We start from the raw sequence: 24,729 nt of genomic DNA on the forward strand, positions 1-24,729 counted from the left end.
TCCCGGCTGCCCGGCCCGGTAGTGCGGTCCAGGCACTGCGGCGACTGGGGAGCCGGGCGGCTGGGGAGCCGGGAGCCGGGCGGCTGGGGACGCGGGAGGAGCCGCTCCTCGGCTCCCGCGTCCCAGCCGCCCGGCCCGGTAGTGCGGTCCGGGCACTGCGGCGGCTGGGGACTGGGGGAGCCGGGCGGCTGGGGACCGAGGGAGCCGGGGACACGGGGAGCCGGGCGGCTGGGGACCGAGGGAGCCGGGGACACGGGGAGCCGGGCGGCTGGGGACCGAGGGAGCCAGGCGGCTCCCCGCCTCCCCAGCCGCCTGGCTCCACGCGTCCCCGGCTGCCCGGCTCAGGTAGTGCGGTCCGGGCACAGCGGCGGCTGGGGACGCGGGGAGCCGGGCGGCTGGGGACCGGGAGAGCCGGGGAGCCGGGCGGCAGGAGTTGCGCGGCCGGGGAGGGATGCGGCAGGAGCCGGGCAGGGCTGCTGCCGGAGACCAGCCGGGCGCACGGCCCTCCTCCTTCCCTCTACCCCTACCTCCGCGTCCTCTTCCTGGGCCTGAGCAGCAAAGTCGGGGGGGACAGCTGCAGTGCGGCTGGAGGGAAAAGAAAACAAAACAAAAAAACCTGGGGCATGGCCGGAGCGGCAAAGCAGGGGAGAAAAAAAAACAAAAACCTGAATTTGGGGTTAGAAATGTGGGGGCGTCTTATACATGGAAAAATTTGTGGGACAGGAAACAACCTGCCTAGGTGGGGCTAGGAAAACAGACAAGACTCCCAGGGCTGGAGCCTGACCTGATTAACCAGCGGCTGCTGTGAGATGTGAGGGGACACCCGCCAGGGAGGCTGGGGGGGGGGAGGTTCTTAACCTTTTTCTTTCTAAGGCCCCCAACGTGCTATAAAAACTCCACGGCCCTGCATGTGCCTGGTTCTCTGCATATCACGATCATGTATGTGATTCACTAAGATTTGACTCCATCATTGCTATTAGTATCATACTTGGAGCTGCGTTTATTTTCATAGAAATTTTAAGTTACTTTACAGACAGATTTAAAAATACAGTTTGAAGATAAATGATCTTCATCTGCACAGTGTCTAAAGTTTTGAGTTTAGCTATTTTTTTTTTCAAACGAGCCCTCATGAAGGTAAGTACAAGCAAAATGTACAGTCTGTTATTTGATTGTAAATATTGTAAATAGCAAATGACAAAGCACAATACGGCAATAACAGTAATAATGATAATTACTCCAGCCAGGCCAGGTGAGGCATTTTAGAACTCGTTACTCAAAGAACTGAATTTAAGCATAAGACAGAAATAAAATGATGAAATTCAGAGATCAGTTAAAAAGCTAAACTACCAGCACTGTCATCCTGACCGAATGTGAAAGAATAAAATTACAGAGACTATATGTACTTTGTGCATTTTGACAGGAGGTAAAAGGAAGTAACAACAGTAACTGAAGTGTGTGTGGTGGGGGAGTGTGAGACACACCCGCTGTCACTTCCAGCCCAGCGGCACTCACTAGTCCGAAGGCTCGTTCACACGGCAGCAGGGGCCAGCAGCTCCCACTCCTGACCCAGAGGCAGCAGCACAGAATCTTGTCCCCCCACCTCAGCTCAGCAGAGACTGGGCACAGAGGCAGGAGGGTGGGGCCACCCCGACATCAGCAACCCCCCCCCTGCCCCCGCACAGCACAGGAGGCTCCTGGGAGCAGCTTGGTCGGGGCAGCTCCAAGTGGGGGGGGGGCAGGGCTGCAGGAACAGTTGCAGGGGAGGCAGGTGATTAGATGATCATAATGGTCCCTTCTGATCTTGAATTCTATGATTCTATGAGGTGAAGAGAAGTGGGGGGAGGAGAGACAGGACACCCCTGCTGGAGGAACCCCTTCAGCACGGCCCCCCTGGACCGTCGTGTCATCTGCCCCCCACTGAGTCTGGCCCCGTCCAGCTCTTCACAATGAGAACAGCACTGGGCTCCCTGCCAGCGAGCTCTCCCTGCACCCTGCCAGGGCCTCCATCTCCTGTGTCCGGCTGTGGCTAGTGGGGGGGGGTGGATCTGCTGGGAGAGACAAGGGGCTCTCGCTTCGTCCCTCCCCCTGGCGTTTCCTGGCTGCTCTGAGCGGGGTGGGATGGGACTCTGTTGACTATCATCCACCAGAGCTTCCATTTGATTGAAAGTGTGAGTGATGCAGTAGGTACTGAGTGTTGGACTCTTGCTCTTTCAGGGGCCGGTGACCTTCGAGGAGGTGGCTGTGTACTTCACCAGGGAAGAGGGGGCTCTGCTGGACCCCACTCAGAGAGCCCTCTACAGGGATGTCATGCAGGAGAACTATGAGACTGTGACCTCGCTGGGTAAGGAGTCCTGTCCCCTGGGTTATTAGAAGCTGTGGGGTCTCTAAAGAACCTGAGTAGTAATAACTTTATACCTTCATTTGTCATTCAAGTTTTGACAAGTTTCCTTGCCCCCCCTTTTTTGCCTCATCTCCCACCTACTGGAATAACTTTTAGACATTTGTCATCAGTCATTTTGAAATTGCATTTAATGTATCCTTATTGGCTATATTAGTAACTACATTAATAAATGTTTTTTTAATTAATTAATAAAATTATAAATAAATAAAAAAAATATTTTTAAAATTATTAAAAAATAATTTAATTAATAAAAATAGGTGTGTGACTGATGCATGGCTTGTGTGACAGTCAGATGAGCTGATCTTTTGATAGAAGAGAGTATAACATTGACATTCAGGACCCCACGGGTGAAGGGAGAACAGAGCTGTGGGAGGGGCAGAGAAGGGGGGGTAGATAATCCTGGGGTGCCAGGACATGGGGCGGGTGTGTGCAGGGAAGCAGCAGGGAGGGAGGAGGTTGTGAGAGACGAGGAGGGATCACAAGAAGCTCCCAAGGTGCCGGGAGGTGGTGCTGGCTGAGAGTAATGGGAAGAAGCAGAGGGGAGTGTGGGGGAAGGGCACCCAGGAAGTGGGCTGGGTGGGTCAGTGGGAGAGAGGAGAGGTTTGGGAATCTAGAGCTGTGGGGGATCCCAGACCTTTAACCCCGAATCCCTACCCAAGCCTTGTTGTTCTAGAGCCTCCACTCCAGTTTTCTTTCTGTTCAGTTTCACTTCATTATACATTTCCTCCCCCAAATATTATTATTTTAACTCTTGACCTCCCTCTCCGCTCATTACCCCCTCCCACATAACCTCCCTATCTCTATGCACAGAGACCCTGGCCACCGATCCTGAGTCCTTGCTGCATCCTCCCTCCCAGAGCAGGGCCCCTTCCCAGACACAAATGGGCACTTTGTTGATGATGTCACAGGCTGGTGGTGTAGCCTGTACAATTTTTACACCTATAAGATGACGTATTGGGATTCAGCTCACCCTTGTACATGGCTACGCAAAGTTAATTGAGAAGATGAAATTTGGTGAAACACACTGAAATTTGATTTAATACAGACAGTTATAACTGAAATCACAGGCAAGGATCAATCCACATAACAGTTAGACTAAGGGCTGGTCCACACTAAGAAGCGGGGTTGAACTAGGGTACGCAAATTCAGCTACGTGAATAGCGTAGCTGAACTCGAAGTACCCTAGTTCGAACTACTCACCCGTCCAGACGCCGCGGAATCGAAGTCTGCGGCTCCAAGGTCGACTCCGCCACCGCCTTTTGCAGTGGTGGAGTACCGGAGTCGACCTTGGTGCTTCCGGAGTTCTAACTATCGCGTCCAGATTAGACGCGATAGTTCGAACTCCGAGAAGTCGAACTCACCGCATCGACCCGGCTGGTAAGTGTAGACTAGCCCTTAGAGAAGTATAGTAAAGAGGGGCTTGCACTGTGCGGACTTGCAAGTTATGACACCAATGGAAACAAAGATCAAGGGGCAAGGAGCCCATCAGAAGGGAGGCCCTGCTTCAGTTTACACTGTCTCGGGGACCTGACAAAATGAAAAAATGGTCACTAGGCGAGGTAATTTATCCACTTCCTTATGGTAATAGGATGGCTATATACCATATCTGCTCCTTAACTGTAATTACAAGAATGTCAATAGCTGCCCCAACCCGTATGTGGCCTTTGGAAAGTCCATAATTAAGCATCAAGCATTAATACTCATGATTTACATCACTTAGTTATTAATTCCAAGATATGAATGCGACCAACTGCTGAGATCCTGCATAGCAACCTAACTGCTAAAGCCCGCCCCAAACTTCCTTCTTTCAGAATCCTGTGGCGTGTTGCACCTGTTTGTGGTTCCTCGTTAGTCTGTCAAAATGAGGATGTAAAATATCTGACCTGGGATTCTCTCCTTAGGGGCCTGTTCAGGTAAATCCCAGATTTCAGCATAACTTCTCCCACAAAGCCTCCGCCTAATATAAGGCCCTTAACTGTAGCAAGCTGAATAACCCACTTATCTATGTTCACCTCCTTGCCCCTCCACACACGGTCCAAGCTAATAAGCAATACTCTGATCATGACATCTTACCTCTAGTGAGTATGAAATTGCCCACAAGACGTGAGACTGGGTCATAGATCGTAAAATCAGGTCGGGGTCAAGAAGAGTGAGAGTTTGGAGAGAGTCTTGTCCCCCCTCTCCCCATCTGCAGCAGCCACAAGCTGTCTTCCCTCCCGGCTCCTTGGATCTCTGAGCCTGTCCCTCCTGAGGCTGTGTGGCCCAGTTCTTGTTTCTGACCTTCTCCTTTTCCGGAAGAATTAGAGGCTGTTGCTCCTGAATGTTAGTGTGTAATTCCCCAGCCTTCTCCTCACACTGGGGGAGTTTAATTCTCCCTCCCATTACCCCTGAGTCACTAGATTTCCTAATTCCCCAAAATGTGCTTTTGCAATGTCACAGTTCTGGGGTAGCGAAGCCTTTGACCTGCCTCCATGGTCTGCTCAAGGAATGGCCCCTCAGGTGTCAGGCCTGTAGCCAGCCCCTCTCTATGGGCAGGAACCCACATGTCTCTCCTTTTTGATCAGTGTGTGAGGATTGCAGCTTGTCCTCCACTGTGTTTGCTGGACTAACGTCCAGTTCCTGTGCGTTGCTTTCTCTCCGGGGGCTGTGAGCAGTGTGTCTGAGACAGAGGTGGGACTTTTGGTGATACTTGTATGATGCCAATACGCAGGGCCGGGGTGGGGGGGGGGGAAAGTGGGGCAATTTGCCTCAGGCCCCGGGCCCAGCAGGGGCCCCCACGAGAGTTTTTCAGGGCCCCTGGAGCAGGGTCCTTCACTCTCCGGGGGCCCCGGAAAACTCTTGCGGGGCCCGGGCCCCCGGAGCTTCTTCGCTCCCGATCTTCGCTGGCCGGGGGTCCTTCCGCTCTGGGACAGAGGGACCCCCCACTGCCGAATTACTGCCAAAGCGGGACCCGCCGCCGGGTCTTCGGCGGTAATTCGGCGGCGGGGGGTTCTTCTGTTCCGGGACCCGCCACCGAAGTGCCCCGAAGACCTGCGGTGGGGGCTGCACCTCGGTGGCGGGTCCCGCTTGGGCAGTAATTCGGCGGCGGGGGGTCCCCGCCGTGGGTCTTTGGGGCACTTTGGCGGCGGGTCCCGGAACGGAAGGACCCCCGCTGACTTACTGCCGAAGCGGGGGCCCCCCGCCGCCGAAGACCCCAGGCCCCCGGAATCCTCTGGGTGGCCCTGCCAATACGCATCTCAGTTTCCCTCTGTGATTGGTATTGCTATGATTAGAACGAGCAGGAGACATAAGGTGTTTTGTCACACAGCTGTCATGGGGTGATATGAATGGGTCATTAAGGACTGGCTGGGGCCAACTTAGATCAATGGGATACCCGACAGAGACAAGGGAATAATTGTCACCTGTCCATGGGAGGATCTCAGCTTGGCTGAGTGAAGCACACATGGACTCGTTATGTTTTTGAGAGCAGGAAGACCTGGGCTCGCGGACACAGGGAGCTTTGCCAGAGTGAAGACAAATGGACAGACACAGTGAAAAGAAACCAAACTGTTTTCTACAGCAGCCTGGCTCAAGGGCATTGGCCAGTGTGGACTATATTGTCTTCATTGCTTCGCTGTGCTAATGAAAAGACTTTCCAGTGCTGTGTCTCGGTTGACTAATAAACCCTGCAATGTTTTAAAAGTCTGCCCAGTGTCACAGCAAAAACTTGCTGAGGTGCATTGAAGCATGAATGAGGAACAGTCTCTGAACAGGAGTGTCGTTCAGCTGGACCTGCTGGCAGAGCTCACAGGTTGAAGTAGGAGTATTGAAGCCAGAGGCTCAGTCTCAGGTGCTGAAGCTAAGTGGCCTGTCCTTGTGGAAGAGTGGGACCCCTTGGGGGTCTAGTGCATTCAAGGGGCACCTCCCAAGGACTGTTTCAAAGCCAGGGCATTGCAGAGATCCTATGGATCCATGACCGTGTGCCAGAGGTTCAGCCTTATGGGGAAAAGATATAAAACAAGAAAAGGATCTAAATGTGTGTTTACCATCAGCCCCTCATCAGTCCTCATGGGAATCCCTGATCCGTTCCAAAGTGAATTAAAATCTTCCTCTAAGGCTCACCTCTTGGTTATCGGGTCATGTCCGTTTTGTTAGAGGTTTTCCCTTCACCCTCCCGCTTCCCTGGTTCTTGTGACGCAGACAGGAAGCAGCAAAAGACCAGAAGTCCAAAGCGCAGACAATGCCATGTTTATTGGGGTTAGTTTCCAAGGAAGCATATTCTGAAGCCCTTCACACCGGTCGGGCTTATCTCGATCTACTGATACAGTCTGTTCCCCAGTGTTCCCTTCCCAGCTCTGATGCCGCAGAGCATTTATCCCGTGTCCCCCTTCCCAGCTCTGATGCAGCTGAGCCTGGCCTGTGTTCCTGTTCCCCCCCCACACACCTTAACAAACATGATTCCAATTTCCCTTCCCCCTCCTGTTTGACCCCGTTTATATAGTAATATTCTCAGCTATACCTTAACCAATCATTTTACTGAAATGTAACGAACCAATTCTAACATATTGTAACATAATTATCTAACCAATTATATCCCACCACCCTAATTAACTTACACCTAGCAAAATTAATTATACAGCATAATGTGTGTTTACCATCAGTCCTTATGAGAATCCCTGATCCATTCCAAAGTGTATTAAAACCTTCCTTAAAGGCTCACCTCTTGGTTATCAGGTCATGTCCATTTGTTAGAGGGTTTTCCCTTCACCCTCCCACTTCCCTGGTTCTTGTCACGCAGAAAGCAAGCAGCGAAAGACCAGAAGTCCAAAACACAGATAATGCGATGTTTATTGGGGTTATTTCCAAGCAAGCATATTCCACTGCCCTAATGAAACAATTAGAGAACCAGACAGATTAACAATAGAAGAGTGGTGGCCATAAAGATAAAATAATACAGAAATGAGGGTTTCACAGCCACAAGCATTGAGAAGTGATTTCTTGCCAGACAGGCTGCTGTCAAACTAAGTTTTCTTTAACCATCTTAAGATCTGTATCTTTATCTGGTGGTGATGGGCACTATCAGGACAGGATCGTCTTCCTAACAGCCCAATAGCACCTTATTTCAGTGTGACTGGTTTGGGACGTGAGGATGTGACCCTTCGTTTCCCAGCTTATGGCTGCCCCTGCTGCTTAGCCAAAGGCCTTATTTAGACTGTAAATTCTTCAGGGCATGGGCCATTTACTGTTCTGGGTTTGTACTTGTCCTAGCACAATGGGGACCCGCTGTTAGTTGCTCCTTAGGCACTAAGGTAATGAATATGATTTATAACAACAACTCTCCTGCCACTTTGAGCCAAGGAAGTTGGTCTTGGGATGTTACTGCTTAAAAATGAGCTGGGGTTAAAACCATTCCTTGTTACAAGTATCCCACAAATTCCACTGACCTCCCTGGTTTTCTTTGCCTGCAGTAGGGTTTCCAGTTTCCAAACCTGATGTGATCTCCCAGCTGGAACAAGGGGAAGAGCCATGGGTCCCAGACCTCCAGGGCTCTGAGAAAGAAGTGCTTCCAAGAGCTGCCTGCACAGGTGAGGACTTGGTTAAACCAACTCAACAACTGTGTGGGAATGCAGGAAACATTCGGGATGCCCTATGAAGACCCTGTGAGCTCTCCAAGTTCAGGATTGTTCCCTGCAGATGTGGAATCATTATGGCAGATGTCAGTCAGAATAGCAGGGAAGCCATGAGTGACAACTGGCAGCAGTCGCTCCCCGATCTCTCTTTCCCCTGAGTGTTCTCATGAGATGCAGACCAAAACTGATCCCTTCCTCTCTCCTCTGGGGAAGGTTTTGGGGAAAATCAGCTCCTGATAGGTTTGATCTCTCCCACACATATTTTGGATTGTTCATCCCTTTTTCCATTTCTCTCTCTGAGATTTTCTTTCTTTCTGGTGCAGGTAGTGATCTATGTCTGGATTATCTCTGTCTCCCATCAGGTGAGTGAGTGAGAATGAGGAGGAGAAACCCCAGCAGGAAGATGCTGAGCAAGCAGAACCACATGGAACTTTATCAGGAAGATCCAAAGGGAATGTTTCCGGGAGTTATGCACTCCCAGAAAAAACAAAAGCCTGTGAGACTCAGGGGAGGCCAGAGGGAAACTTTAGTAGCCTCTCAGACCTTATAACAAGTGACAGAATCAACTTGGAAGAGACACGCTACACATGCCATGAATGTGGGAAAAGCTTCAGTCGGAGTTCTGCCCTTATCAGACATCAGAGAATCCACACTGGAGAGAAACCTTATGAATGCTCTGAGTGTGGGAAATGCTTCATCGATAGTTCAGCCCTCATCTCACATCAGCGAATCCACACAGGAGAAGCACCCCACACATGCTCTGAGTGCGGGAAAAGCTTCAGTAGGAGCTCAAACCTTATCAAACATAGAAAAATCCACACAGGTGAGAAACCTTATGGATGCTCTGAGTGTGGGAAATGTTTCTTTAATCGTTCAGGCCTCATCTTACATCAGAGAATCCACACAAGGGAGATGCCTTACATGTGCTCTGAGTGTGGGAAAAGCTTTAGTCAGAGCTCTGCCCTTATCAAACATCGAAGAATCCACACAGGAGAAAGGCCCTACACATGCTCTGAGTGTGGGAAAAGCTTTAATCAGAGCTCACACCTTATCAAACATAGGAAAATCCACATGGGTGAGAAATCTTATGGATGCTCTGAGTGTGGGAAAAGCTTCAATCAGCACTCAAGCCTCATTAGACATCAGAAAATCCACAGGAGAGAACTGTAATAAATCCCTTGATTAGGGTTAGCCAAAAAAATTTTTTTTAAAAAATCATATTTGCTCATTTCCCACATAGTGATTTTTGCACCATCTTCACCGTGGTCTCTCAGCTCTACGAGATCAGTTGCCTGCTTCTGCTTTTTGCAGCTCACCCTTCTTTGGGGTCAGTCCTGTGATCTTTTCTATCAGCTCCTTTCCTTTTGAGTCACAGGAGTGTGTGTCCCTCCTGCCAGGAATGTTCATCCCTCCAGGTGGGGGGAGAGAGGTTTGATCCCAACAAGCTACACTGAGGCAAAAACTACCTGTGCCTGACATCCACTAGGACTGTACATGGCGTTGGCTGCTCAAGTTAGTGATCTTAATGTAAAAAATTGTAGTGCAGATGCAGCCCAGGTGCAGGGGTTGGCATTAGCTTTCCCCTTTACCTGACCTAAACTCCATCACTTTCCCTAGTCTAGACAAACTCTGAGCATCACGGTTATACTGTTCCCCCATTTCACAGCAATTGTTGGTCATCGAGTTCTCCCTTGGGGAACAAATTGTTTCATTCCCAGTTGTTCTGATGTTGCTGCAGGTTGTGCTGGGGAGCAGATATTTTTACGATCATTTTCCACACTTAAACTATATTGAACTATAACAAAGAGCAGGAACAGGGCAGGGATAGGGAAAAAAGTCATTTCACCCATTGTAACAACAGATGTAGTTAGGGTAAGTCAGAGGGATTCCCTTATTCCCCATCACCATCCTCCTTCAATCCGTGCTAGAGCCTAAGAATCCTTTTCCTTTCCCCCGTTGTGGGATGGGAGACTTCCAAAAGTGCTCCCTGTGCTATAGCACATGGCTAAGCTCAGAGAATAAATCCCAAATAGCCCCTGAGCTTTGCTTTTTGAATTCTGTGTTTCCGATTACTTCAAGCCTGGGCACTGTGATTATTTACCAGTTTCTCTAGCACTGTTCCTACCACTGTTTCTGTAACATTTTTTGTTTTTTTATGGGACAGGGTTGTTGTTCCTTTGCCTAACCCCAAGCTGGAAGGCCAGGGTGTCTGTTTTCTCTGGCCCCTCCCCACAGACAAATCTGACATGGTTGCACCTGCCAGGAGCAAACAAAAAGCCCCACTGGTCACACACACAAAGCAGATAGACACACACAAGATACAGAAGAAACTGAATTATTTGAGCTATCAACATTTCTACTTTCCCACAGTATGTTAGTTCTGAAGATTGTTTTAATTTATTTTCTTGGAACCAGAAATGGGGAAAGAGACACTGGAGTCAGTGGAATTACAGCAGGAAGGGATAAGTCTCATGATTCGTCACTAACCAAAGGCTTTGTGAACAGAGCGATAATGTTACTGAATGGTCTGGCTAACCCTGCAGTTAGAAACAATCAGCTCTACGGGTGGTAAATTGACAGAGGCTCTGCTGCTGATCATGAAATAGAAGCACATTACCTTTAAACAGCTGCTATTTCAATGCCTCTGAAAGTACAGAAAACAATGATCTGTGTTAAAGAAAAGTTGCCATTTCTCAGAGCCCCAATTTCTGTTGTGTGTGTACAGGAAGGTTTGAATGTGTAGCAGGTAGTTTGGTAAAGCTTAGCTATTTTATGTGTGTAACAGGCTCCTGCTCACCTGCAGCAGAGGTTTCAATCACATACGATGGCAACTTACCGAATGTCACACAAATTAGTCCATCCCTCCCCATATTCAGTCTCTGACCGGAATGTTCGAATGAGGCAGAGAACTGGGAAAGTATCGCAGTAGGAATACATTAAAGAGTGGGATTAATCAGAGCTGGGCTGCAGACAGAGCCTGTTCTAGAGCTGGTGAAGTGACAGGGACACATTCCCAGTAGTGCTGGCTCTGAAATAACAGCAGAAGCAGATCAAAGAGAATGAGCTCATGGGCAGCTGCCCTGTCAGTGCATCACTCACCTGGCAGGTGTTACACACAACACAGCACTTCCCCCCACTGCCACCACTTCATTATACTGTCCATGCGGCTGTTTGTCCTGCAGGACTTTGATCTCTCCGGGTGGTCCGTGGTGATTCATAACAGAGCCATTAGGGGAGCAGGAGTCATCCCAATGGAAATCTCTCCACTTCTTTCTCAGTGTTACCTTCTTAGCCCTGGCTTTGGAGATGACATTAGCCTTATCCTGTCTTGATTTTAGGTAGGATTTTGATCACCTTCTGGGGCTTGGCAGCTTAGAACTTTTGAGGGCTTTTCTCTGCCTTTTTGGTCCCTGCTGCAGTCAGTACATTCTAGACATGGGCATGGTGACCTCCCTGGGGATCTTGACAGCTTTAGCCAGCTTCTTGGTGGCTATTTTCCTGCTCACCGCCACTGTCTTCTTCTCATGCCTTGTCCTGGGGGCCCAGCTGCTGGTTGAATGGGAAGGAGCCAAAGTGCTGGTGACTTTACCCTGCACCAAGTGGCCTTTGCTCGTCAGACTCCTGAACCCCAACTGGATGTGGTTCTTGTTCTTCTGCACAGCACAGCCCTGGAGAGGAGGGATCTGCAAATGTACATTCATATGATCCCTTTGTTTAATTGACGAAAACATAAACTAGACACTTAGAGGATTGGAACTGATTTCAGCTGATGGGCAGGTTTGCTAGGTTTTTAGGCATTTGGACAGTGAAATGTTGAGTGTTACGTTCATTTCAAGCATCCCCGTATAGTGGAGCTCCTGAACATAATGGAGAATGGAAATCAAAATGTTTTCCCTTTTTTTCAAAAATAAAAATAAAAAAATAAGAGGCTTATTAGAGAGCACTTGGATTTGAAGCAGGGACCACGTGATCTGCAGTCAAACACTCTACCTCTGAGCTATACCCCCCTGAGAGCAGATGCTTTCCCCATTGTAGCTGAAGCACATCAGTGATTCCAATAGCAGGGGCAGGTTCTCTCTGAGGCACAGAGATTTTTTGGGGAGTTGGTGGCTCCTTTCTTTCCTCACCCTGGAGTAAATGCAGCTTTTTATTCCATGGTACATGTTTTATGGACTAACAACAGCAGCTTGAAGAAAGAGGAGAGTGAATATCTCACTCTCAGGGCTGAAGGTGGCCACGTCCCCTCTGTCTGACCGTTGCCATTGCAGGAGAGAAGGTTTCAATGGAATTGAATGCCCTGGCTCAGACTAGAGACACACAAAGGTTTTGCAGTTCGTTGAACAGCAAAGGAAATTGTGTCTGTATGTGAAACTGAGGAGGGACATGAAACGCCCACAGGGGGGCGCAATGCCCTAAGCTAAGGCAGGAGGGTGAAGGAATGGGGCTGAGGAATGACTGAAGTGGACTCACCTGGGATTGAAATGACATTTGTTTGCGTCAGGTAGTGAGAAATGTGACATTAATTCAGATGCAGGGTTGAGGCTTCTTTAGCAACTTGTAGAACATGAACTTGATTTCCCAGAAGGGAGAAAGGGAAAGTCTGGGGCTGCCTTTAGTCCCTAGCTGGAGCAGTGTATAAAAAAGGCTCCAGAGACGCAGCTGGCAATTACAGGCCACTAAGGCTAACGTCAGTACCAGGCAAATTGGGTGGAATTGTAGAGCCCAATGATTAGACTCATAGCTAGCCAGGATTTGCTGGGTGTATCTATTGGGTTTCCGGGAAACGGGGCGGGCGGAAGCCCACGCAATGCTAATGGATCCCCCCCTCAGCCTAAGGGGAGGATCCACAGGGCCTCAGAAACCCACTAATTGTGGGGGACAACTAAGAAAATAACAGGGACAGGAGTGCGGTCAAAGGGTCATAAGAAGGGAGCCTGATGGGGACACCGAACAGAGAACCCCGGACAGCGCCCACTGCTCCTCGAAGGTGTCAAGGGAGCCAGCGGACGCCGCCCAGAGGAACTCCTCCCGGAAACGTGAACGGACTAAGGACCGGAAACAATCCCCACAGTCGCAGGAGTCTCTGTTGGCCAACCGCCTCTCCCTGGTCGTGTAGATGGCCATTTTAGCCAGGGCGAGGAGGAGGTTGACCAGGAGGTCCCGCGACTTTGTGGGGCCAGGGATAGGGAGTGCATGGAGAAGGAGGTAGGGGGAAAAGTGCAGCCAGAAACGCAATAGGATATTGGTGAGGAGCCGGTATAGGGGCTGCAGCCTGGCGCACTCTAAATAAATGTGTGCCAGGGTCTCCACTTTGTTGGGTGTAGTGGGGTGGTCCCCTGCTCCTGCCCTGCGGGGCTTGAAGCAGCCCAGGAGAGGGCTGGGGCTGGGGCAAGGAGCCTGGGCTGATTGGGGGAAGCAGGCTCAGCTGTGGCCATGCCCCAGTCAGGCCCAGCTGGCCCCTAGAAGAGGCTGTGAGCCAGGAGCCCAGTCAGTCTCCCTCTGCTTGTAGCGAGAGAAGGGCCTGGCTGCAGGGACCCAAGCAAGACACCTAGAGTGGGAGCAGGGCTGGGGAAGGGCCAGAGGAGCTGGGAGCTCTGGCCTGGAAAACCCCAGGCTGCAGGCCTGACTCTAGGCTGAATAGGTGCAGGGCTGCAATGGGGCAGCCCAGGGGGAAGCGGAGGGGGCAGGTCCAAACCCCTTTGCCTGTGATGAGTGGCTCATACTGCAGTCTTCCCCAGTGAACGGGGGCTGGATGGAGACTGGGCAGTAGCCGAGACTGAGGTGATGTGGGGATAGTGGGTGGGGGAGACCCAGAACTGGGGGGGTACTGCCAGGGGGCACTGCCAGGGTAAAAGGGGCACCGGGGTCCTGGGAGGGACAGGGGGCCAGCTGCGGTAAGGCAGATCACCGGCCTGAAGAGGGTGCTCTGACGGCTGGAGAGCTAATTCCCAAAATGACCAGCAGGAGGCGCCGTCAGGTGAGTCTGCCCCCGCTTACATTGGGGAAGAATGAACATGGTTTTTGTAAAGGAAAATCATGCCTCACAAATCTACTATAATTCTTTGAGGGAATCAACAAGCATGTGAATAAAGGTGATCCCGTGGATATAGTATACTTAGATTTTCAGAAAACCTTTGAGAAGGTCTCTCCCCAAAGGCTCTGAAGCAAAATGGGATAAGATGGAAGGTCCTCTCTGGGATAGGTAACTGGTTCAAAGACAAGAACGAAAGGGTCTGATTTTCAGAATGGAGAGAGGTAAATAGTGGTGTCCCCCTGGGGTCTGTACTGGGACCAGCACTGTTCAATATAGTCCTAAGTGATCTGGAAAAAGGGGTAAACAGTGAGGTGGCAACATTTGCAGATGATACAAACCAACTCAAGTTAGTTACGTCCAAAAGAGAGTGCAAAGTGTGACAAAGGGATCTCACCAAACTGAGTGACTGGGCAGCAAAAAGGCAGATGAAATTCAATGTGGATCAATGCAAAGTAATGCACATGGGAAAACATGATCCCAATTCTACATCTAAACTGATGGGGTCTAAATTAGCTCTTACAACTTAAGAAAGAGATCTTGGAGTCACTGTGGATACTTCTCTGAAAACATCTATTCTGGAACAGCCTACCGAAGGAAACAGTGGGGGCGAAGGACCTCCATGACTTTAAGATTAAGCTAGATAAGTTTATGGAGGAGATGGTATGATAGGATAACGGGCTTAGTCAATAGGTCAATTAAGTGCCACACTGGTAATTAGTACAATAGGTCAATGATAGGATATTGTTAGCCTTTTTCCAGAGGGTATGGCTGGAGAGTCTTGCCCGCATGCTCGGGGTTCAGCTGACCGCCATATTTGGGGTCGGGAAGGAATTTTCCTCCAGGGTAGAATGGCAGTGGCCCTGGAGGTTTTTCGCCTTCCTCCAAAGCATGGGGCAGGGGTCGCTTGCTTAAGGAGTGGGTGGATCGGCTTATGTGGCCTGCATCTTGCAGGTCAGACTAGATGATCATAATGGTCCCTTCTGATCTTGAATTCTATGATTCTATGATTCTATGATCTACTCAATGTGCATCGGCAGTCAAAGAAGCGAACAAAATGTCGGGAAGTCCTTAGGAAAGGGATGGCTAACAAGACAGAAATATAATATTGCCTGGGTATAAATCTGTGGTATGCCCACATCTTGAATACTGGAGCTGGCCCCCATCTCAAAAAGATATATCGGAGTTGGGAAAGGTACGGAAAAGGGCAACCAAAATGATTAGGGGTCTTGATCAGCTGCCATGTGAGGTGAGATTAATAAGACTGAGGGGAGTTTTCAGCTTGGAAAAGAGATGACTAAGGGGGGGCTAGCATAGAGGTCTATAAAATGATGACGGGTTTGGAGAAGTAAATAAGGAAGTATCAGAGGGGTAGCCGTGTTAGTCTGGATCTGTAAGGAAGTGCTATTTACTCCTCATAACACAAGAACTAGGGGCCACCCGATGAAATGAATAGACAGCAGGTTTAAAACAAACCAAAGGAAGTATTTCTTCACCCAACACACAGTCAGCTTGGGGAAACTTTGCCAGAGGATGTTGTGAGGGCCAAGACTATAACAGGGTCCACCAAAGAACTAGATAAGTTTATGGAGGACGGGTCCATCATTGGCTATTAGCCAGGATGGGCAGGCATACAGAAGCATGCTCTTGAAGTGTCCCCAGCCTCTGTTTGTCGGAAGCTGGGAATGGGCGACAGGAGATGGATCGCTTGATGATTCCCTGTTCTGTCGATTCCCTCGCGGGCACCTGGCATTGGCCACTGTGGGAGGATAGGATTCTGGGCTGGCTGGACCATTGGTCTGATCCAGTATGGCCGTTCTTGTGACCAATAGAGGGCAGTCCCCACCAGTAATATTTATATTTGGTGCACTGAAAGGGCTAACTTTCCAAAGCTGACCCAAAGGTTTAGTAAAAGTGTTTTGGAGAAAAACACTAAACAGAACAATGCGAATGAAAACTGGGAGCTATTGTTTAAGGAGCTTGTTAGATGGGGCATAAGCCACATTGCCTAATTAGCTGAGCTTGCAATGGCCTTCCACTCAACTCTCTGACATTTCTCCGTCTGCAAATGTGGTACCCATTTTAAAACCTAGATCCAATCAATTACAACATGTCAGGGAAGATTCTAGGCATCAATGACCTGATCATTGGGTTGATGGCGGTAAACAAGAGATTCCCATAAGGCTCCCTCCCTCCCTCTTCCCAAGAGTCACCCTTATCCTCTCTCCCCTTTCTGCTCCCGCATCCTCTGCAAACTTTCGAAGACAGATGCCTCGTGATGGCCTTCGCTCTTGGGAATGTTGCCTCTTGGTCAGGGTTTTGGCCCTTTTGGGGGGAAGGATGCAGCAGATGGCGTGGGGGGGGGGAGCCCAGGGCCTCCCATGGGCTCTGACCCAGGCCACTCTGAGGGCAACACTTCCTACCACCCCCCTATTGTCCTAAGTTCACAGTTTATCACAGGAAGCTCTGAAGGGTGTCAACTCACTGCTTGGTACTCTTCTCAGCCGGGCGTGGCATGGCAGCTCTCTCCTTGGGGTGGCAGCTACCTCTGTTATGCTGACAGATCCAGGTTGGTGACGCAGTGGTGGGCGGGATTGAACCGGGGACCTCTGGAGTTTAGTGTGTGGGCCTCTACAGCATGAACTAAAAGCCACCCGGCTGTTAGCGAAGGCTGTATAGAAAACATGTTCTATTGCTCCCTCTATGTGATCTTGGTGCCACTAGCTGGGACACACCACCACACCCTGGAGGTGTGTCGGTTACATACTTCCCCTAGCTGAGGAAGCGCATCCTGAGCTTCGGAGAGTTCCCAGCTGTAATCCCAGACGACCCCTGTAACAATGCAACCACTGGCGGGACACTGCTGAGAGTATCAATTCAGGACAAATTGCTTGGAGCAGGGCAGTCAGAGCCCGAGGCTGGGTGCCCTTTACTATTAAAGCACGTCACACCAGCCATGCAGAGAGGGCTTTGGTTTTACCCCACTGACCAATCGGACGTCATAGAACCAATTCCCTCAGCTATTCCAGTTCCCTTCTATCACCACCAGCTCCGCTCTTTATGGGGATGAATGGTTATGAAAACCAATACCCCAGTAAAAGAAAAAAGGTTCTCTTAAAGGACCAAGCCCCAGATGCAGGTCAATAGATGAGTCAGATCTTACCCACAAATCACGCTTTTGCAAATCCTTTAGCATTGTTATGGAAAAATTGATCCATGTGTTGTGTTTTCAATCAGATCAGCCTGAGGCCTTTTATTGATTAGAAGCACGCAGGGGAGAACCGTTATGGAAACGGCCTCCCTGAAGCTGGTTACAGACAGCCTTATAAAGCTTAAAACCACAATCGTAATATGCAAGTTACACACATAATTTCCTTATTATTTTGCTAAAAAAATATTGCAAAGTTAATGCTGATTGGAGCAGGAGTAAATTTCTTCCATATTAGGCTTTTCCTGTTGTTACTTATCTGTTCTATGCGGTTACGTGTTGACAGTAGGGGATGTTACAAAATTGTTTTTCAGTTGGGGACTGTTAGGACTTTCCACTGTCTCCTCCATGCTCCCCTACTTGGCTTGTCTGGCTGGCCCTGGCAGCTTGACATGAGGCCTGGGCCTACAAGGCCTTGGATAACACTGGATTTTCCCTTACAACATCTAAAATATAAAGGTTTATTCATAAAAAGAAAGAAATATAGGTGAGAGTTAAAAATTTTAAAGCAATTAATTACACACAGTAATGGCAAAGTTCTTGGTTCAGGCTTGTAGCAGTGATGGAATAAACTGCAGGTTCAAATCAAGTCTCTGGAGTCCATCCACAGCTGGGATGGGTCATTCAGTCCTTTGTATAGAGCTTCAGTTTGTAGCAAAGTCCCTCCAGAGACATGAAGCAGGACTGAAAATAAGATGGAGACGAGGCATCAGCCTTTTATAGGCTCTTGCCATGTGGTCTTTGCTTTCTTTGTCCCAAGGACACTCTATCCATCACGGGGCACAGAAAAACCTTAGAGTTCTGTCCATAGGCAGGTCCCTGCAGACCTTGCTGAGTCACAAGGCGTATCTGCCTTCTCTCAATGGGTCGATTGTAGAGCTGATGGTCCTTAATGGGCCATTAAGCAGTCTAGGCAGAACTTACACCAACTTATCTGGGGTGTTCCCCAGAAGCAGAGCACAAGTCTGAAATACGGGCAGCATAGAGCCAATATTCATAACATCAACTACAAAAATGATACACATCTAGAGATAGCATCATTATAATCAGCCAATCATAACCTCTCCGTAGACCCCTTACACGACAACCTTTCTACAATATTGGCTGCAAATATAGAACAGTGGTCGCAATGGTGATCTATACAGTTACAGATTATGTCAATAACGTCACAGGAGGTGACATGGTATCAGTGAGACTGATACTGGAATACTGCCTCCAATTTTGGTGTCTTCATTTGAAAAAGATATTGTGAAATTGGAGCTGGGGCAGCAAAGAGCCACCAAAGGTTCTGAGGGTTGGAGAAAAATGCCTTCTAGTGAGCTATTGAAAGAGCTCAACCTGTTTAGCTTATCAAAAGAAGATTGAAAGGTGACTTCATTGAAATGTTTAAGTGCCTTAATGGCGAGAAAAGATTGGGTATTAAAGGGCTCTTTAATCTAGCAAAGAAAGGAATAACAAGACCCAATGGCTTGAAGATGAAAAGAGACAAATTCGTATTACAACTAAGGCAACAATATTCTACAGCAAGGATGATTCATCACAGGAACAAGCTACCAAGGAAAGTGGTGGATTCTCCATCTCTTGATGTCATTTCATGAAGACTAGATGCCTTTCTGGAATGTGTTTGCCCCAAAAGTAGCTCTTGTGTCATACAGGAGGCCTGTGATACGCAGGGGGTCAGATTAGATGCTCTAATGGTCTCTTCTGGCCGTAAAGTCGACTAATTTCTGAAAAACTGAGTGTAGCATTGGGAGCAGCGTCTGATGTTTCCCTGTCTAGCCGGCTTGCTGCCTAGAACAAACGCTCCTGGAGTGGGGTGATCCACAGGGAGTAGCTCAAACCTCCAAAGTGCCTGGCCAGGGGCAGGACATTGGCACAGCAAGGGAGGGGTGTGGCAGTGACATCACAGAGGCCTTTTGCAGGACCTCAGACTATTGGTCCAAGGTGGTGGGGAGGTGGTGACCTCACAGAGAGATGCTGACATCAGCCAGGCAGGACAGGGGCGAGGGGCCAGGGAAACCTCAGAGACCCCTGTGGCTTTGCTCCAGCAAGTCTCCTTCTCCAGGTCTCTCTTTGAGGACTGAGAGAGTATTCGGGTTCACGGACGTGAGCGCCAGGAGGAACCTCTTTCGAGTTTTCTCCTTCCCTTTTAGTGATTTTACTAGAAAACAGCCGTCCCTGTTTAGAAGGTAAGAGCCTCCTGGAGGTTTGAAACCTGTTCAGTCTGATCCATCTGTTGCAGGGGAGTGCTCTGCAGCTCCCACTGGGGGAGGTCCACCCAAAAATGTGGGGCTGAAATAGTGCTCGGGCAGTGATCCCCACCAGTGACCTGGACCATCCTTTGGGCTCTCTGGTGAGAACCCTCAGCCTCCCGTCCTCAGTCTCTACCCTGATTGGCTGAGCAGGGGGTTATTGACAGGGAGGAGACTCAGATCCTTGTTGGTCTTTTTTAAGACCAAGGAACTAAGTCAGAACCAGTTCTATGTTTGATGAATTTTGTTGCTTCTCTGCATTAATGGTCTCTGAGCAGTTCATGATTCTCTCTGACATTGCAGTTCTCCTCAAATACTTGCTGAATAATTCCTGTGCACTGTTGTTGGTCTGGAGCTCATCACAGAGCTCTTTATTCAGGTCATTCAATGTCTGAAATTCAAGATCTGATGGTTAGTTTGTAAAAGCAGCAAAGAGTCCTGTGACACCTTATAGACTAGCAGATGTTTTGGAGCATGAGCTTTCATGGGTGAATACCCACTTCATCGGATGCATGTAGTGGGAATTTCCAGGGACAGGTATATTGAAAATCAGGGCTCTTGGGTCCTATTCCCAACTCTGCCACTGGCTGGGTGTGTGACCTAAGACAAGTCAATTCTCCTTTCTCAGCCTTAGCTTCTCCCTCTTTCGAGTAGGGATAATAATGATCTGCTCCTGCCTACCTCACGGTGGGTGGAGGCAGGGCCAGCTCTAGGTTTTTTGCCGCCCCAAGGAAAAAAATTTGGCTGCCCCCACCCCAATCCTGGCCTCTCCCCCACAACCCTTGCTGCCCGAGCCCTGGGCTCTGCCCCCCCACCCGCACCCCCCTGCCGCCCCAGCTCTGGGCCTCCCCCCCACCCGCACCCCCTGCCGCCCCAGCCCTGGGCTCTGCCCCCCACACCTTTACCCCCATGCTGCCCTAGCCCTGGGCTCTCCTCCACACACACCCCATGCTGCCCCAGCCCTGGGCTCCCCCCACCACCTGCACCCTCCTTCTGCCCCTGTCCTGGGTCACTGGTAACTTGCTCCCAGGACGGATCATTCAGCAGGAATTTTGGATGTGCACAGAACACAGACAGGACTGGGTCCCGCATGGTTACAGAGCTGCAGTAAAGTGGAACAATTTTCAGCTTGTGTGATTGGAGGAGATCTGGATGCATATTATCAGACTGTCCTCTATAAATGAGGAAAAGTTGAGGTGCCTTTATTATTCTTTGTTTCTATGGGGAATTTGCCAGTGCAATATCACTGTCTTCCTTTTAAACAAACAAAACTAGAAAAAAAATGGCAATGGCTGTTGAAAATAGCAATTCCAGTCCTAAAAACCACTGGGAAGCATTTCTTGCTCAATTTTATCTAGTAGGATGCCCCTGGAACAATGGGATTGAGAAACCTGCATCACTGAAAGTGCAGCCATGGAGACACCACACAGCAGCCTTGCCTAGCAGGGGCAGGGGGGCGAGAAGCGACATCATCCGAGCTCCCTGCATCCAGGTCACTTTCCTCAGCCGGGCTGCATCAGGGGAGGGCAGAGAGCAGCAGCTTCTGATGCTCCCCTCACAGCCCAGCCCCGGTGGGGAAAGTGACCAGGACGCAGGGAGCACGTAGTGTTGCTCCTCGCTCCCCCCACCCTCTGTGGGGCCACGGAGGAGCATTGGGGCAGGGGAGAGCCGTGAGCACCTTTGCACGGCCACACGGTGCCCTTTGACCCCCTGGAGCCCTGGGCGGCTGCCGGGGGCCCCACCCGTAAGGCCGGCCAGACTCCCCAGCACGAACAGCAGAGAACAGAGAGACTGGCCACCCACTGAGCAGAGGTAGCCTGGGTGGCTCGTAATGGAGGCTCGGGGGGGGGCTCAGCCTCCCCAAACCTTGCGTCGCCAAGGGGACAGTGGGGCCCATGACTAGGGGCCCTGGCCAAATTGGGCTCCCCTGGGAAAGTCTCCCCCACGGTGGCCCCAGGCCTGGAGGAGCTCCCACTCCCTGCTACGGCCCGGGGGCTGCAGCAGGGGCACAGAGCTTCTCTGGTCTCGGGGCCGCAGCGGGGCAGGGGTAAAGGAGTGACCGGGTGGGGCCAGTGGGGGAAGGGGTGGAACAGAGGTGACAGTGGGTGGGGCCGTGGGTGGAAGGTGTGGAAGGGGGCGGAGCCACACACAGAAGTGTGGGGGGGGTCATGGTTGCGGTGCTGGGGCCCCCGCACTTGTTCTCCCTTTCCCTGGGCTTTGGCATCACTAGCCCCTGCTTAGCGAGTAGGGTTCAGTGGTCCCCAAAATGTGGGGCATGACTAGGGGGGAGCTCATTTAGTCCCTGCTTACGCTTAGTATTGGGAAACTCCTTAGTGTCCCTATCTCTGCCGGCCTTAGATTTCTCCTCCTGTCCCTTTTCTTACAGCTCAGATGAGGTGGCCAAGTGGTTAAGGTGATGGACTGCTAATCCATTGTGCTCTGCACACATGGGTTCAAATCCCATCCTCGTTAGAGACATGACTAGGGGGACACAGAGGAAGATTGATGGGGGCACCTCAGGGCCTGAGCCAGCCCCCATGGAGGGAGCCCCACTCTGTCCCAGCTCTTCCCGAACCCCACCCTCAGCCTGGGCCCCTGGCTCCCAGCCCGGCCTCGACCCCCTGTCCGCACCCCTCTCCACAGCAAGCAACGGCCCCACTCCCAGCCCCGGTTCTCAACCGTGGCTTCCGAGGGGCCACAGCCATGGATACGAGGGCACAGTGTGAAATGTTTGGGGACCACTGGGTTAGGGTGACGTCCTCAATCACTTCTCTGCAGTCCAATGAAAGCGATTCCTCCCCCACCCACCCCTCCATCAGGACGGCCTAGGTACGTTCTGCTGCCCTTCACTCGTACAGGAAGGAGAATAACATTTAATTCCACTCAATGCTAAAGTGATTTGCAACCCACCACCATCCCAAACTGGTCATTTTGGGGAAGCGGCCCCCTCATGCTGCATAGCTAGGCAGAGTAGGGGTGTCTATGCAAACACGGCCTGTTCCTGAAGTCTTCCCCCAGCTCCTCACTAGATGTGAGGGGGGAGCTCATTTAGTCCCTGCTTACGCTTAGTATTGGGAAACTCCTTAGTGTCCCTATCTCTGCCAGCCTTAGATTTCTCCTCCTGTCCCTTTTCTTACAGCTCAGATGAGGTGGCCAAGTGGTTAAGGTGATGGACTGCTAATCCATTGTACTCTGCACACATGGGTTCAAATCCCATCCTCGTTAGAGGCATTTAGTCTTCACCCTCCTTTATAGATAACCATCTTCCCCCTTGGTACAATAATGGACCCAACAATGTTGCCTTTTGCAAACAAAAACCTTCTCAGAAACTCCGACACCCCCCCTTGTTTTAAATAAAATGTCTAAATCCCAGATTTCTAAAAAATTTCTCTAGTTCTGTATTTCGTAGTTTTTATCTCAAAAGGTAATGTTACCTCAAGCTGAATAAGGCAGCGCTTCAAAAGGAAAACGTTAGCAATGGCAGGGGAGAAATAGGAAAGGAAAAAGCCCCTTTTCTCAGAAGATACAAACTCGACTCCCTCCTGTCTCTATCACCAGTGGATTTAGCCTCCCTCCTTGTGAACTGTAAATACAATAAAGAGGAGACAAGGGGGTTTGGCACAAACAAAGGGAAGTGTAGTCAGGGTAAAGGTACAGAAACCTGGGGGAAGAGGGGAAAATGCAAACGTAATGAATACAATGAAACAGCGACTGGCTTTGGGAGCTTAACACTCAGGCCCAGAAACCCTCCCTTGGAAACCGGAAAACACTAAACGATGTCCCAGCACAGAAACCTTTCCCCCCTGTGCAGGTGCAGCGGGTCCCACGGGCCGGCGCGAGGCCCAGGACCTCCCACTCTCCGGCTGGTTTAGAGCCGTTGAGGAGGAGCCCTGGGGCGTCCAGACGACGGGTGGGTTTCGTCGCTGGCAGGGAGGCCCTGTGGGAGGCTGGACACCAGGGATGCAGGACGGCAGGAATGGGGGTGACAGGCCTCCTGTTCCTCAGTCTCACGGCGGGACCGAGGGGGCTCGTCGCTCTCTGGCTCGGGAGCGCTGGGAAGACCCGACCGTGGAGGGGCCGTCGCTGGGGGGGGGGGACGGCCCCGCGCAGGCGCTGAGCACGTCCTTATATCACTTCTGTGGCGGGAAAAGTGCTGAGGAGATGGAACGCTGAGGGCTGGTTTTGGCGGGAAAAACCGGTTTGGACTGGTTTGAGCCTGTCCCCTGATGGTAAACAAGTCCCCTCTCAGAGCTGGAGTCCAGGGGTCAATAGTTCATATGCTCCAGATTGGATCTTATTTTAAAGCCGGTGATTTAACATAACTTGCATAGGCGGCAGGTTTGTATAATTTTTGGTGGGGCCCAAAATGGTGGTGCCCCCCCCCACTCCCGCCCTGTAAGCCGATATAAAATGAAGCTACAACGCGTCAGTGCCACAAGAGTACAAGGTTGGAGAAGGGGTAGGAGGTTCCAGGGGCCAGTCAAGGGACAAGGAGCAGGGGGTTTGGATGGGGCAGAGGTTCGAAGGGGCAGTCAGGGGCAGGCAGCAATTGGATAGGCATGGGAGTCTAGGAGGTTTATCAGGGGACAGGTAGGGGATGGGGTCCTGGGGGAAAGTTGGGTGGGGTCTCAGGAGGGGGCAGTTGGGGACAAGGAGAAAGGAGGCTTAGATAGGGGCTGTGGTCCCAAGGGGCAGTTAGGGGCAGTTGTCTCGGGAGTGGGTAACGGGGGACAAGGACCAGTGGTGCTTAGATAGGGGGTGGGGTCCTGGGGGCAGTTGGGGCAGAGGTCTGGGAGGGGGCAATCAGCGGCCAGGGGCTGGGATTCAAAGGGCTCTGAGCTGCTGGCAGCCGCGGGGAGCCCTGAGCCCTTTAAATCCCAGCCGCCGCGGCTGGGATTCAAAGGGCTCTGGGCTCTCTGCCCGTGCGGGCAGCCCAGAGCCCTCCGATTCCCAGCCGCAGCTGAGATTTAAAGGGCTCTGGGCTCCCCGCGGTTGCAGGCAGCCCGGAGCCCTCTGATTCCCAGCCGCGGCTGAGATTTAAAAGGCTCTGGGCTCCCCGCCGCAGCGGGCAGCCCAGAGCCCTCTGATTCCCGTCCGTGGCTGGAATTTAAAAGGCTCTGGGCTCCCCGCAGCAGCGGGCAGCCCAGAGCCCTCTGATTCCCGGCCGCGGCTGGGATTTAAAGGGCTCTGGGCTCCCCGCGGTTGCAGGCAGCCCAGAGCCCTCTGAT

General features: G+C 50.9%; 1 protein-coding gene and 2 non-coding genes across 3 annotated transcripts in view; 2 read left to right on the forward strand and 1 right to left on the reverse strand.

Annotated features, from left to right (window-relative positions):
- LOC120381873 (zinc finger protein 250-like) overlaps positions 1-24,729 on the reverse strand; it is a gene marked incomplete at its 3' end in the record, with an annotated part of 102,755 nt that overhangs the window by 69,729 nt on the left and 8,297 nt on the right. The gene's annotated exons all lie outside the window — the stretch shown is intronic.
- Positions 21,892-21,973, forward strand: TRNAS-GCU. Its single transcript has one exon. It is a non-coding gene; the product is annotated as a tRNA-Ser (tRNA).
- On the forward strand, positions 22,645-22,726 carry TRNAS-GCU. The gene has a single exon. It is a non-coding gene; the product is annotated as a tRNA-Ser (tRNA).

This window comes from Mauremys reevesii, linkage group 14 (genome assembly GCF_016161935.1).
Source record: "Mauremys reevesii isolate NIE-2019 linkage group 14, ASM1616193v1, whole genome shotgun sequence".
In the NCBI taxonomy this organism is placed as follows: domain Eukaryota; kingdom Metazoa; phylum Chordata; order Testudines; family Geoemydidae; genus Mauremys; species Mauremys reevesii.